Source organism: Leptopilina boulardi, unplaced genomic scaffold (assembly GCF_019393585.1).
Source record: "Leptopilina boulardi isolate dan_hultmark-lab unplaced genomic scaffold, ZJU_Lbou_2.1 LbouV2_372, whole genome shotgun sequence".
NCBI lineage: Eukaryota > Metazoa > Arthropoda > Insecta > Hymenoptera > Figitidae > Leptopilina > Leptopilina boulardi.
Genome location: NW_026137943.1, coordinates 3,302,378 through 3,314,490, shown reverse-complemented (window position 1 = coordinate 3,314,490; position 12,113 = coordinate 3,302,378). Strand labels below are relative to the sequence as shown.

General features: G+C 28.3%; 1 protein-coding gene across 1 annotated transcript in view; it reads left to right on the top strand.

Moving 5' to 3' along the window:
- Positions 1 to 408: 408 nt before the first annotated feature.
- The window catches only part of LOC127287738 (EGFR adapter protein-like), a 73,459-nt gene continuing 61,754 nt past the window's right edge, over positions 409 to 12,113 (top strand). The window contains exon 1 of the mRNA XM_051314836.1: positions 409 to 634. The gene's annotated coding sequence lies outside the window, so the exon portion shown is untranslated. The remainder of the gene's footprint in view (positions 635 to 12,113) is intronic.

The window sequence follows — 12,113 nt, the reverse complement described above, 5'->3', positions numbered from 1 at the left end:
CCAAGTAGATTCATTTTATATGATTGGAACTCATTTGAAAATAGAGAAGGTGATATAAATGCGTACTTAATGGGTCATAACAAGATGACATCGGTGGAAAACTGAATTAAATCAACCGAGATTTCGCGCATGTGCCATGGGGGATGTTAAACGTGCCGTATATTTGAGAAGTGGTCGGGGTTTTCGGATCCACGTGGATTCTCTCAGTCGCGTTAGCGAAACCGTGGCGGGTCCAACTTATTCCGTGATTTTATCTCAATTTCATCAAAAAATTTTTCAATAACATTTAAAATAAAAAAAAAAAAAACATTTTAAAATATTAATTTCTTAAATAAACATTTTTCGTTAAATAAAAATTTAATTAATTTATTTATTCAAAAACAAATTATTTTAAAATTTATTTTAAAATTTATTAAGAGAAGAAAAAAAAGTTCTACAGAAAAAAAAAGATTACGACTTTATATAAAAGTTCAAATATAAAAAATTAAAAGTTTGGTTATTATTTTTATTCATATGAAACTCATTGTGAAAGTTCTATTTACTAAAAAATGAAACAATTTATAATTTTAAAAAATTATTTACCAAAAAGTGTGACTAGTCAATAAGTGTTTAAAAAGGAGATCTTCATATTAAAGTGAGTTTGTTAAAAAAAACTTTTTAAATTATAATTTCCTTTAAAGAAAAACAATTTTTTTGAATGTAAAATCATTTAATATTTTTGTAAATAATTACAATATTATTAAACGACACTTGTAATTACATTTAATATACACGGAATGTCTTTGTGTCATTTAATTGCATATTTCTCATTTTCCTCAATTTCTCATCGTTAAAACTTTCATAATTAGGGAAAATTTCATTTTTGATATAAAATTAATTATGAAATTTATGTTTATATAGTAATAAATTTAATTATACAAAAAAAAAAGAAGGAAAGCACTTTTTATGTTTGCAATTAACTTTTTCTTTTTCAAGTGATTTGTGATTGAACCGCAATAAAAGATCTACGGTAAAAACCACTTTTGGAAAATGATTGATGGCATGAAGTTTGCCTCACCAAATATCGTGAAATTTTTGGGGGTGTCATCTTGAGACTAATGGAAACTAGACTGATTGACAAGTGGGATGAGATTTCACAGGGGGAATTTCTCCTTCGTTGACAGTGGAATATCACATTTGTCAACTCTTCTTTTCTTATGCTTTTTCGATTTATCATTTTGACAATATACCATTCACTCGAAAAAACCTGTAACTTTGTTTTAATGGACTTAACATTGAGGTCGCATCATTTTTTTTCCCTCCGAAAATTTTTTTTTTATTTTTTTAAAAAGTTTTACTATTTTCTTTTTCTTCAAACCAATTTTTAGATGAAACCAAACAAATTAATAAATTAAATAATACACAGAAAAAAAAGTATTTAGCTGGAATAGAGAAATAAGTTTCACTGGAACAGCGAAAGCTTTCGCTATTCTAGAAAAACATATATAGCTGTTCCAGATAAAGATTTTATTACCGTGATACAAAAAGATAAAACGAAAAAAATTTTCGCACAAAGAAAATTTTCCATTAACCTACATTTTTTTGACATTAAAAGATTACATTGAAAAATTTGAAGATGAAAAGTCAAGCGATTTCTCTCGTGGGCGCGCTCTCTTTTACGATAATATATTGAAACCTAGTGCACTTTGAGATGTTGGCAATGGCCCTGACAAAGTCTGCATAATCACTTATAGAGAACGATATTCATCGAAGAGTAACGTTCGTCGAAACGGAAAGGGAACATGAACATCAAAGAAATATTATTAGACGGAGGTAAAAAAAAATGTTATTTGGCAGAAAATATCAAGATATTGTGTTAAAAAATTTTGCTAGAAGGTAAAAAAGCTATTTTGCCATAAAAGAATCGTCGACTTATTAAAAATATTTACTCTGGATTGTACAAAAAAAAAGATAGCAAATATGATCACACAAAATTATTTTCCTCCAAATTTCACCCAAAACAAACAGCCGCTATTATATATAGATATACACCCAAAGAAATGATATATTTATCTCACAAACTAATAAATATTTATTTGATTTTAATATATTTTTTATTTGATTTAAATAAAAAAATTTATTTACACCAAATAAATAGGCTAATAGGCTGTGAGACGAATCTACGTTTATTTAACTCAACTATATTATATTTGGTTCAAATAAAACATTTCTCTGGGTGTACCGGTTAATATATCAAATTATAACAAGTCATCCAATGGACCAAAAATTTTCTACAAGAAAATTGGACCCCAATTTTAAAGTTAATTTCGAGGTTATTTTTCATTCATTTATTTCCTTCAAAATTTGATTTAGTATTAAATGAAATAATTAAAATTTTATTTGTATTATAAAATATTTTTTTGAATTAAAAACTTTTTTAAATTTTCAATGTTAAAATAAAATTTTTATAAAAAAGTAAAAAAATTTTACTCTCAAATATAAAACTCGGCTTTTGATATGTTTGATATTACAAAGTTTTTGAATACGCGTGTCTATTTAAAAAAAAAATAGCCTCAGGACCAAGACGAAATGTTAATAGTAAATACAAAAAGTTTATTAAAATAATCAAATCTATTATTCTTGAAAAGATAACAAAAATCTAGAAACTGTAAAAATATATACACGCATAAAAAAAGTTTGCTGTGGCATCAACTATTTACTGTCCTATCAAATTACGTTAGCTAATATAGAAATAGCGAACAAATCTTGCTGTGGGGTCAAAAAAGTTTGCTGTGACAGTAGAATTTTTAAAAATTAATACTGATATTGTTTATCACAGCAAACTTTTTCGTTGTCATAGCAAACAAATTTAGCTGTGGCTACTAATTTTAATAGATCCGATAGCAAACATTTTTTTTCATGTATAAAAGAATTTAAAAAATTATTGAAATTTTTAGCCTTTTTTTGCGGAAAAAAGGAAAATTAATTAATTTACAATAAAATACAATTAAACAGTAACAAATTGAATGTTAAAATCCCCTCAGTATAAGAAAAAAAAAGGAGAATATCCTACCAAAAAAAAAAACACAATAATGGTGCGATGTTTGGTGTCAAAAATCATGGCTCTAATTCCCGTGGGTGTTAAGTAATCGCTTAGGGGTAAGCAATCAGGAGAAAAACAGGACAAGCCCTCCAACACCAATGCAATTTCGAATCTTGTAAGTCACCGTTTTCTCTCTCTCTCTCTCTCTCTCTCGACCCTTCTCCAGTCGAAGCTGTTCCCGACTAATCAAGTGCGGCACTTTTTACGATCTAATACCAGCTTTGGAAAACAAGATCAAGCGACGAAATGGAAGGAGGGGAAAACTTGTCAAGAGCAGAAGAGGCGGAAAACTAAGAGGAGTATAAAATAAGAAAAAGAAGAAAGAATATATATATATATATAGTACAAGAGGATGTAAGGATGAAAATGTAGAATCTAGATGATAAGGTGAATCGAGGAAGGGATGATTGAACGAACGATCGACGAGAGTGGAGCAACTTCTCGAAATGGTCTGAGGGGGATGAAAAAGAAAAGAGGGGGGCGGATATCCTTCCGCTGTCCAGCCCAGATTAGATTGCCTACACACTCGACTCGATGGATGCTCGTATATGAGATCACTCCAAATAAATATCTTGACCACCCTCTACATCACCTTAATTTCATCCAAGAAAATATTTTTAAATTTCATCAATTTATTTAAAAACCAATATTTCAAAATCAATTTTTTAAGTTATTTTATATTTAAAAAAAATCAATGATATTAACAATAAAACATTTATAAAATTATTAATTAAAAACAAAAAAATTTTGTATCTAAATTGAAAAATTGTGTATTGGAGTTTTTTAAAATAATTTTTTAAAAAAGAAAAGAAAGACAGTCACAGAAAACAACTAAACTCAAAATGAGTAGCGTACACTACTCAAAGTTAATTTACACAAATTAACGAATTTAAATAACAGAATTTTTAGATTAGGAATCTTGTTGACGTCACTGACGATACCATTAAAAAATTCGAGATTAATTGAAAATAATTTATAAATACAACCACTTTGTAATGTTTCCCTGTTCCCTCATATATATTTTCCCCAATTATTCATTATCTAGTATGAAACACTTGCTTTTAGCCACTAAATCCAATACGACGCACTAATCACATTCAACGAATATTTTTACAGTTTTTTCACATTTCAATATTACACATTGAATTTTGAGTGTATAAAATATTCTAAAATAGATGCCAAGTATATAATCTAAATTTCAGAATATTTATTAAATAAAAATTAGATTTAAGAAAAATTAAAATGATAAAAAAAAACATATTTTTATAAGATTACAGTGTTCTAGTTTTGAAAATATACAAATTTCCCCCGTCAAGGAGTTAAGAGAACATCATGTAATTCAGATGCGAAACGATACCTCTCTCGATATAGAATAGACGTAATGAAATGGAATCGAATAATGGATGATAAACCGTGATTGCGTTGGGAAGCTATTTCGTAATTGATCGATGACCCCTTACTAAGGGCGTAAAGTGTATTGGCACATGATGCGAAGCGTGCCACAGAATTCAGGATGTCTAATGGGATGTACTTGCGCTATACTTTCCATTGGGTGTGTCCTCAACGTCTTACTATACATATATATATATACAAAGACCCTAAAACCCTAAAGAACCCATGACTTTCTGATTTATTATTAATCTCATCGAAAACTAAAAGTGAATCACTTGCGAAAATTCATTTTCTAAATTATTTAGTTTCTCCCTCAACAATAAAAATTAATTCTTTTTGTCACTTTATGTATAATTTTTCTTTTTTTTTTACATAAAACAATTTGTTTATTATTTTATTATATTTTCAATTGTAAATGATAATTAATGTAATTATATATAATTAATATAATTAATATAATTATATATAATAATTAGTATAATTATATATAATAATAAATTTAATTATATATTATATAATTAAATGTCTATCACTATAGCAAGTACTTATCCCATTGGTCCATTATTAATTAATATGTTACTAATGGGACTAATAGCTCCTTATTACATCATCCATTGATCCACTACTGCGCTAATCCTATAAATTTCCCAAATTGATTCGCATATAATAAATTGATATCTAAAATCATAAACAAATCTTTGATAATTATTATATATTTTAGTTAAAATATAAAATAAATTATTTTTATTTATTATTTTTCTTTCATTTGTCCGAAATTGCAAATGACCGAATATTAAATTAACAGAAAGATTTTGACGCGATTTTTAAAATTAACCAATCAAAAATTGCCAAAGTAAATCGTAATTTGTCAATTTTAAAAACAGAAATTTTTCTGTTGATTGTATATTCGACTAATTGCAATTTCGGATAAATAAAAAATTCGGCGTTTTAAGAATTCGATCAACTAACAATTCGGGTAAATAAAAATTCGGACAAATGAAAATTTGTTGAAGTGGAAATTCTGACATCTAAAAATTCGAAGCACTTTAAATTCTATTAATGCAGAATTCTGCTAAATTAAAATTCACACCCAGAGAAATGATATATTTGTCTCATAGCTTAATAAATATTTATTTGATTCAAATAAATTTTTATTTGATTTTGAATGAAAAATTTTATTTACGCCAAATAAATAGACTGTGAGACAAATATACATTTATTTAATTCAAATATATTATATTTGGTTCAAATAAAACATTTCTCTGGGTGCATGTTAAATAAGAAATAAAAGTTGTATAAGAGAGAGAGTACTAATTTAAAATTTCACGTTGTACATAAAAAAAAAATTGCAATTTTCACACAATCGATAAAGTCATTTTCTTTATTTATTTCGACTAAAAATACGAAAATGAAAATATATCATGGAAATCTTTGATGTTACCACATCAAAGTTCGCAAATGAGGTTCACGTCTGTCTGTGATTTGAGCGTATCTCCTCCGGGATTTAAGTCCAGACTTGCAGTAAGCAAATTTGTTAAATCAAAGTAAAGTAATCTACTGTAGCTGTAAATGCTCCAACAGCAAATTATGACAATCTATATATCGTCAATAAACAAAATAGATTTTTAAATATACACTTTTTACATACCCATCGTTTTCTTAACAATTCTCAAATTCTAACTAAACTAATTGCATATTTAATAATTAATAAAAATTGAAATCCTCTTTTATCCACCAAGCTTCGAATAAAAAATATTGTTTTATTTCGTTTATTCCGAGGGAAATAAAAGGAATAATAAAACACACTTTTCGCGCTCCATTAATTTTGGATAATGCGCAAAAAAGCAGTGATTGAATTCATGAAAAACAAAAAAAAAAAACGTAAATGAAAGATCTATACTCCCGATAACATATTGGGATGTGAAAAGAGAAAATGTTGTGAAAAACGAGTTTGAAGAGATGAGAAAGAGATGCGTGGAAGGGGATATAGTTAAAATGTTAAATGAGTGTGAATAGCCATGCAAGGGAACATGAGAGAAGCGTAATATTCACAGATTGGTCAGTGTATGTAAACTAAAAGGGGAGGAATTTTCCTTGCCACGTAAAACAGAGTTGAGAGCGGGTCTAATATGCTTTAGAATTGCCGTGAGAGGCTAGAAAATGAGAGAGAGAAAGGTAGGACGCGAAAACCGGAGAATATTCATAATACGAGGTCGAAGAATTAAGCTGACCCTGCAAACAAACCCCCTCGTTGGCACCGACGCGAAGAGTTCTTCCTCGTACGCTCGTTATTCCACAAAGTTCTCTCTCTCTCTTTTTTTTCTCTTTCTCTTCTTATTCCCATTTTTCCACTCCCTATATACCCTTCCATTCTTTCCACTTATTTTACGCCCTCTCAACCCTACTCATCCTCAGTATATTCGCCTTGATAATCATTTTCCGCTCGTCTCGCATTTTCACTCAAATAAAACTAAACGTTCCCAGTCAATTAAAGAAGTAATGCTTACTTCTGAGGATCATTAAGACGAAAAGAAAAAAAAGTAAATAATTTTTGTCAGGACATTTTCAATGTAATATAAAAAAAATTAAATCTCAAATCGATTAAAAAATTACACACATTAAATTAGAGAAATACTATTAAAAATAAAAGTTTAATTAAAAGCCGTTTTTGATGAAACAGGCAGAAAGCAGACAATTCGATATAGGAGAGGAAGTTTTAATTTGGCAATACGAGACAGGGAGACAAACATATAATGAATGCAGTTTTATTTCAAGAGCTATTCATTCGAGTGTAGAAAAGAGTTGTTGTCAATCGAAAATAACTAATGTCTAGTGGCTCGTGCAGGTGCAAAAATCTATTACTTTTAAAAAAAAATTAATTTTTTTGTTCTTTCATTCACGGAAAAAAAAAGAAATTGCTTACAGACGCTAACTTAATGTTTGCTATATCGGATCTATTAAAATTAGTAACCACAGATAAATTTTTTTTGCTATTACAACGAAAAAGTTTGCTTTGATAAACAATATCAGTCTTAATTTTGAAAAATTTACTGTTACAGCAAACTTTTTTGACCCGACAGAAAAATTTGTTCGCTGTTCCTATATTAGCTAATGTAATTTAATGTGACAGAAAATATTTTGGTGCTACAAAAAATATTTTTTATGCTTGTAACTTTCTACAAGGAGAAATATATAATGTATCTTTTACTATTTACAATTTAAAAACTAAACTTCTGCGCATCTTTGGTAACTTTTGTTACGGAAAAAAATTACCTTTGAAATAGTAAAATTTACTTCGAAAATAGCATTTTTTACAATTTTAGAAACAAAACTTGCTAGAAATGCTTAGAAATTCCAAAACAGTTTAGAATTTACTTTGTCAGTATAGTAAAAGTTACTTTACTTTTGTTTTCCATTTTATTCTCCGCTTTTAGCAGTAAAATTTTGAATTTTTACATTCCGCACTTATATTGATATAAATTTTGACATTTCTACACAGAAAAAAATATCCCGAAATTTAGAATATATATTAGAATTATATTAGAATTAGAATATTTTATACTTACATTAAGTATGTAATATTCTTAAAATTAGAATATATTAGCATATTTATATTACTTGACTATTATCCAATAAATATTTACTTGAACCAAATAATTTTTATTTAAATCAAATAAATTGTATTTGAACTAACAATTTCTGTATTTAAAACCGATTATTTGAATCAAAGAAATTTTGTTTTCAGTGTAATTTTTTTTTTTACAAATTACACTAAAAAAAGGGTTTGGTATTGAAAACCAAACGTTTGGTTGGTATTTGAGCAACCAAAATTTTTTTGTTGAATCAACAAAATTTTAATTGTCTCAATGAAAATTTGTTTGACACAACCAAAATTAGAAAAAAAAATTTTTTTTTAACTAAAGTTTGATTAGGACAACCAAACTTTTGTTGATTCAATAAAAAAAATTTTGGTTTGCTTAAATACCAACCAAACGTTTTGGTTGTCAATACCAAACACTTTTTTCAGTGTATTATTTAAAATTAAATCTTTTTTTAACTCAGAAGAATCTAAAAATATTTTGTTAAAATAGATAAATTGGATTTAGAATTCAAAATTATGTTTACTGTATAACCTAACCAAAAAAGCTGGAAGAATTGCGAATTAAAAGAAAAAACTTACGTTATTGGTGAAACATAGTAATTCCGTTCGCACTTACCCCAACTGAACCTGAAAACAAAAAAAAAAAATCAAACAAAAAAATAAATTTGCAAGATAAGCGTTCCAAAATACCGCCAATAAATAGGGAAAAAGTTTCGAACAAAAAATGTATGGCGCACTTTTTGATTGGTCCAGCGGATGCGGAGCTACAATCAGATAAATTTTTTAAAAAATTTTAAAAAATTAAATTTATGAGATAATTGGGCGGGAATACCGCCAAAGTCTTAACCCGGGAGTCTCGAACAAAAAATGTATGGCGCACTTTTTGATTGGTCCAGCGGATGCTGAGCTACACTCAAATAAATTTATGAAAAATTTTCGAAAAATTAAATTTTGGAGATAATCGTTTGGGAATACCGCCAAAGTCTTTAGCAAAAAGTAGCGAACAAAAAATGTATAGCGCACTTTTTGATTGGTCCAGCGGATGCTGAGCTACACTAGAAAACAAATTTGGAAAAATTTTCGAAAAAGTAAATTTTGGAGATAATCGTTTGGGAATACCGCCAAAGTCTTTAGCAAAAAGTAGCGAATAAAAAATGTATAGCGCACTTTTTGATTGGTCCAGCGGATGCTGAGCTACACTAGAAAACAAATTTGGAAAAATTTTCGAAAAAATAAATTTGGGAGATAATCGTTTGGGAATACCGCCAAAGTCATTAGCAAAAAGTTGCGAACAAAAAATGTATAACGCACTTTTTGATTGGTCCAGCGGATGCTGAGCTACACTAAAAAACAAATTTGGAAAAAATTGACAAAAATTAAATTTGCAAGATAAGCGTTCCAGAATACCGCCAATAAAATAGGGAAAATGTTTCGAACAAAAAATGTATGGCGCACTTTTTGATTGGTCCAGCGGATGCTGAGCTACACTCAAATAAATTTATGAAAAATTTTCGAAAAATTAAATTTTGGAAATAATTGATCGGGAATACCGCCAAAGTCTTAACCCGGGAGTCTCGAACAAAAAAAGTATGGCGCACTTTTTGATTGGTCCAGCGGATGCTGAGCTACACTCAAATAAATTTATGAAAAATTTTCGAAAAATTAAATTTTGGAAATAATTGATCGGGAATACCGCCAAAGTCTTAACCCGGGAGTCTCGAACAAAAAATGTATGGCGCACTTTTTGATTGGTCCAGCGGATGCTGAGCTACACTCAAATAAATTTATGAAAAATTTTCGAAAAATTAAATTTTGGAAATAATTGATCGGGAATACCGCCAAAGTCTTAACCCGGGAGTCTCGAACAAAAAATGTATGGCGCACTTTTTGATTGGTCCAGCGGATGCTGAGCTACACTCAAATAAATTTATGAAAAATTTTCGAAAAATTAAATTTTGGAAATAATTGATCGGGAATACCGCCAAAGTCTTAACCCGGGAGTCTCGAACAAAAAATGTATGGCGCACTTTTTGATTGGTCCAGCGGATGCTGAGCTACACTCAGATAAATTTTTTAAAAAATTTCGAAAAATTAAATTTGCGTGATAATTGATCGGGAATACCGTTAAAGTCTTAACCCGGGAGTCTCGAACAAAAAATGTATGGCGCACTTTTTGATTGGTCCAGCGGATGCTGAGCTACACTTAAACAAATTTATGAAAAATTTTCGAAAAATTAAATTTTGGAGATAATCGTTTGGGAATACCGCTAAAGTCTTTAGCAAAAAGTAGCGAACAAAAAATGTATAACGCACTTTTTGATTGGTCCAGCGGATGCTGAGCTACACTAGAAAACAAATTTGGAAAAAATTGACAAAAATTAAATTTGTAAGATTTCTTTGAATCAAAGAAATCTTTTTTCTAGGTGTGGATTTCTAAATTAAGAAAAATGCATACAATATTTAACAAAAAAAATACAAAAGTTACTCTTATACAAATAAGTCATAGTTCTGCGCAGTTTACCTCAATGTAGGGTGAAAATCTGATACACCAGTAACGTATAAAAAAATCACCTTTTTTCACTCTACCGTTCTCTCTTTGTTTTTTTAATTCCATTTTTTACATTTTTATTTCAATAGGATTTTTTTTTATCATCAATTGGCAACAGACACAGCAATTGAAGGTTCGAGAGTCTGACTCGTATTTTTTTTTTTTTTTTATTCTTTTTTTTTAAATATTATACCAGTCGAAATTTTGATGAACAATGCGAATGCTATACTGCATCGCAGATTCGTTATCCATTGGTAATAAATATCATCAGGTATTCTCCCGGAGGCTATCAATGAAAATGTATAAACCGCAGGCTGTATTTCATGTTATTTTATAATGCACATACAATTTTTATGACATGAGCGCGGCAACGATAATGTGATTGGTGACGTGAAAATTGTTTATTAATCAGTACCATTTTTATTATTATTATTATTATTATTATTATTATTATTATTATTATTAATATACCCACATTATTAAATTTTAATCGACATTCTTTATAAAAATATATGAGCTTTTAAATGGAATTTAAAACGTAATATTACAAGAGGAATTTTTCCATTATCCAAGATTAATTTCACATGCGTATATATTTAATAATAATTTTTTAACATTTCGTTCAAAAAGAAACCTTAATCAAGGTATTTAACCAAGAATTTTAGACATTATTTGATAAAAAAAATTTAATAGAATTTTATCAGATACAAAAAAAAAAAGAATTTGCAATAATTTCTTTTCTACTTTTCAATTTGATTTCGAAAAATAACAATCCGAGAATGTATTTTCTCCTCGTTATCGAAAATTCTTTTCACAAAACATAGAATAAAATTTTCTAAAAGCAAAGTAAATTCTGAAAAATTCACAACGCGGTTGATTTAAGAAACAAAATCTTCGACGCCTCAAGGCTCAGACAGATTATGTCGTCGTTTGACTGGAATGATTCGTCAAAGAAAAAAAGACTTTGGCCACTTCATAAAGGAATCTTATTCCTATAGTCAAGATTATATTATATAAAAGAATTTTGTTTTTTCCATGAATTTTTGATATTGGTTTTTCTAATTCAAAATCATATATATATATATATGGCTTACATATAAAATATCGAGAAAGAAAATCATGAAATATGGATTTTGAGAAATATCAGAATTTTCATCTCTTTTATATAATATATATATAAAAAAAAAACTGTATCTGATATGCACATACTCAGGCTCTCCAATTTTCTATCTATTCTTATTGGTCCGTGCTTTCATCCCGTGACTAGAATAAGTAGCCGAGAATAGTTGCTATTCTACTCTTTTATACAAGTCCTTTTTCCTTACTTCAGAATTGTTTTCAAACATCAAAACTGATAAAATTGTTTTCAGCATAATAGCCCTTTTTTACGTAATAAAAGACGAACTAGTTAAAAAAAAAAAAGAAACTAGAAAATCGTGAATATTACCTAAAAATTCACAGAATAAATTCTACAAAAAACTTTTATATAC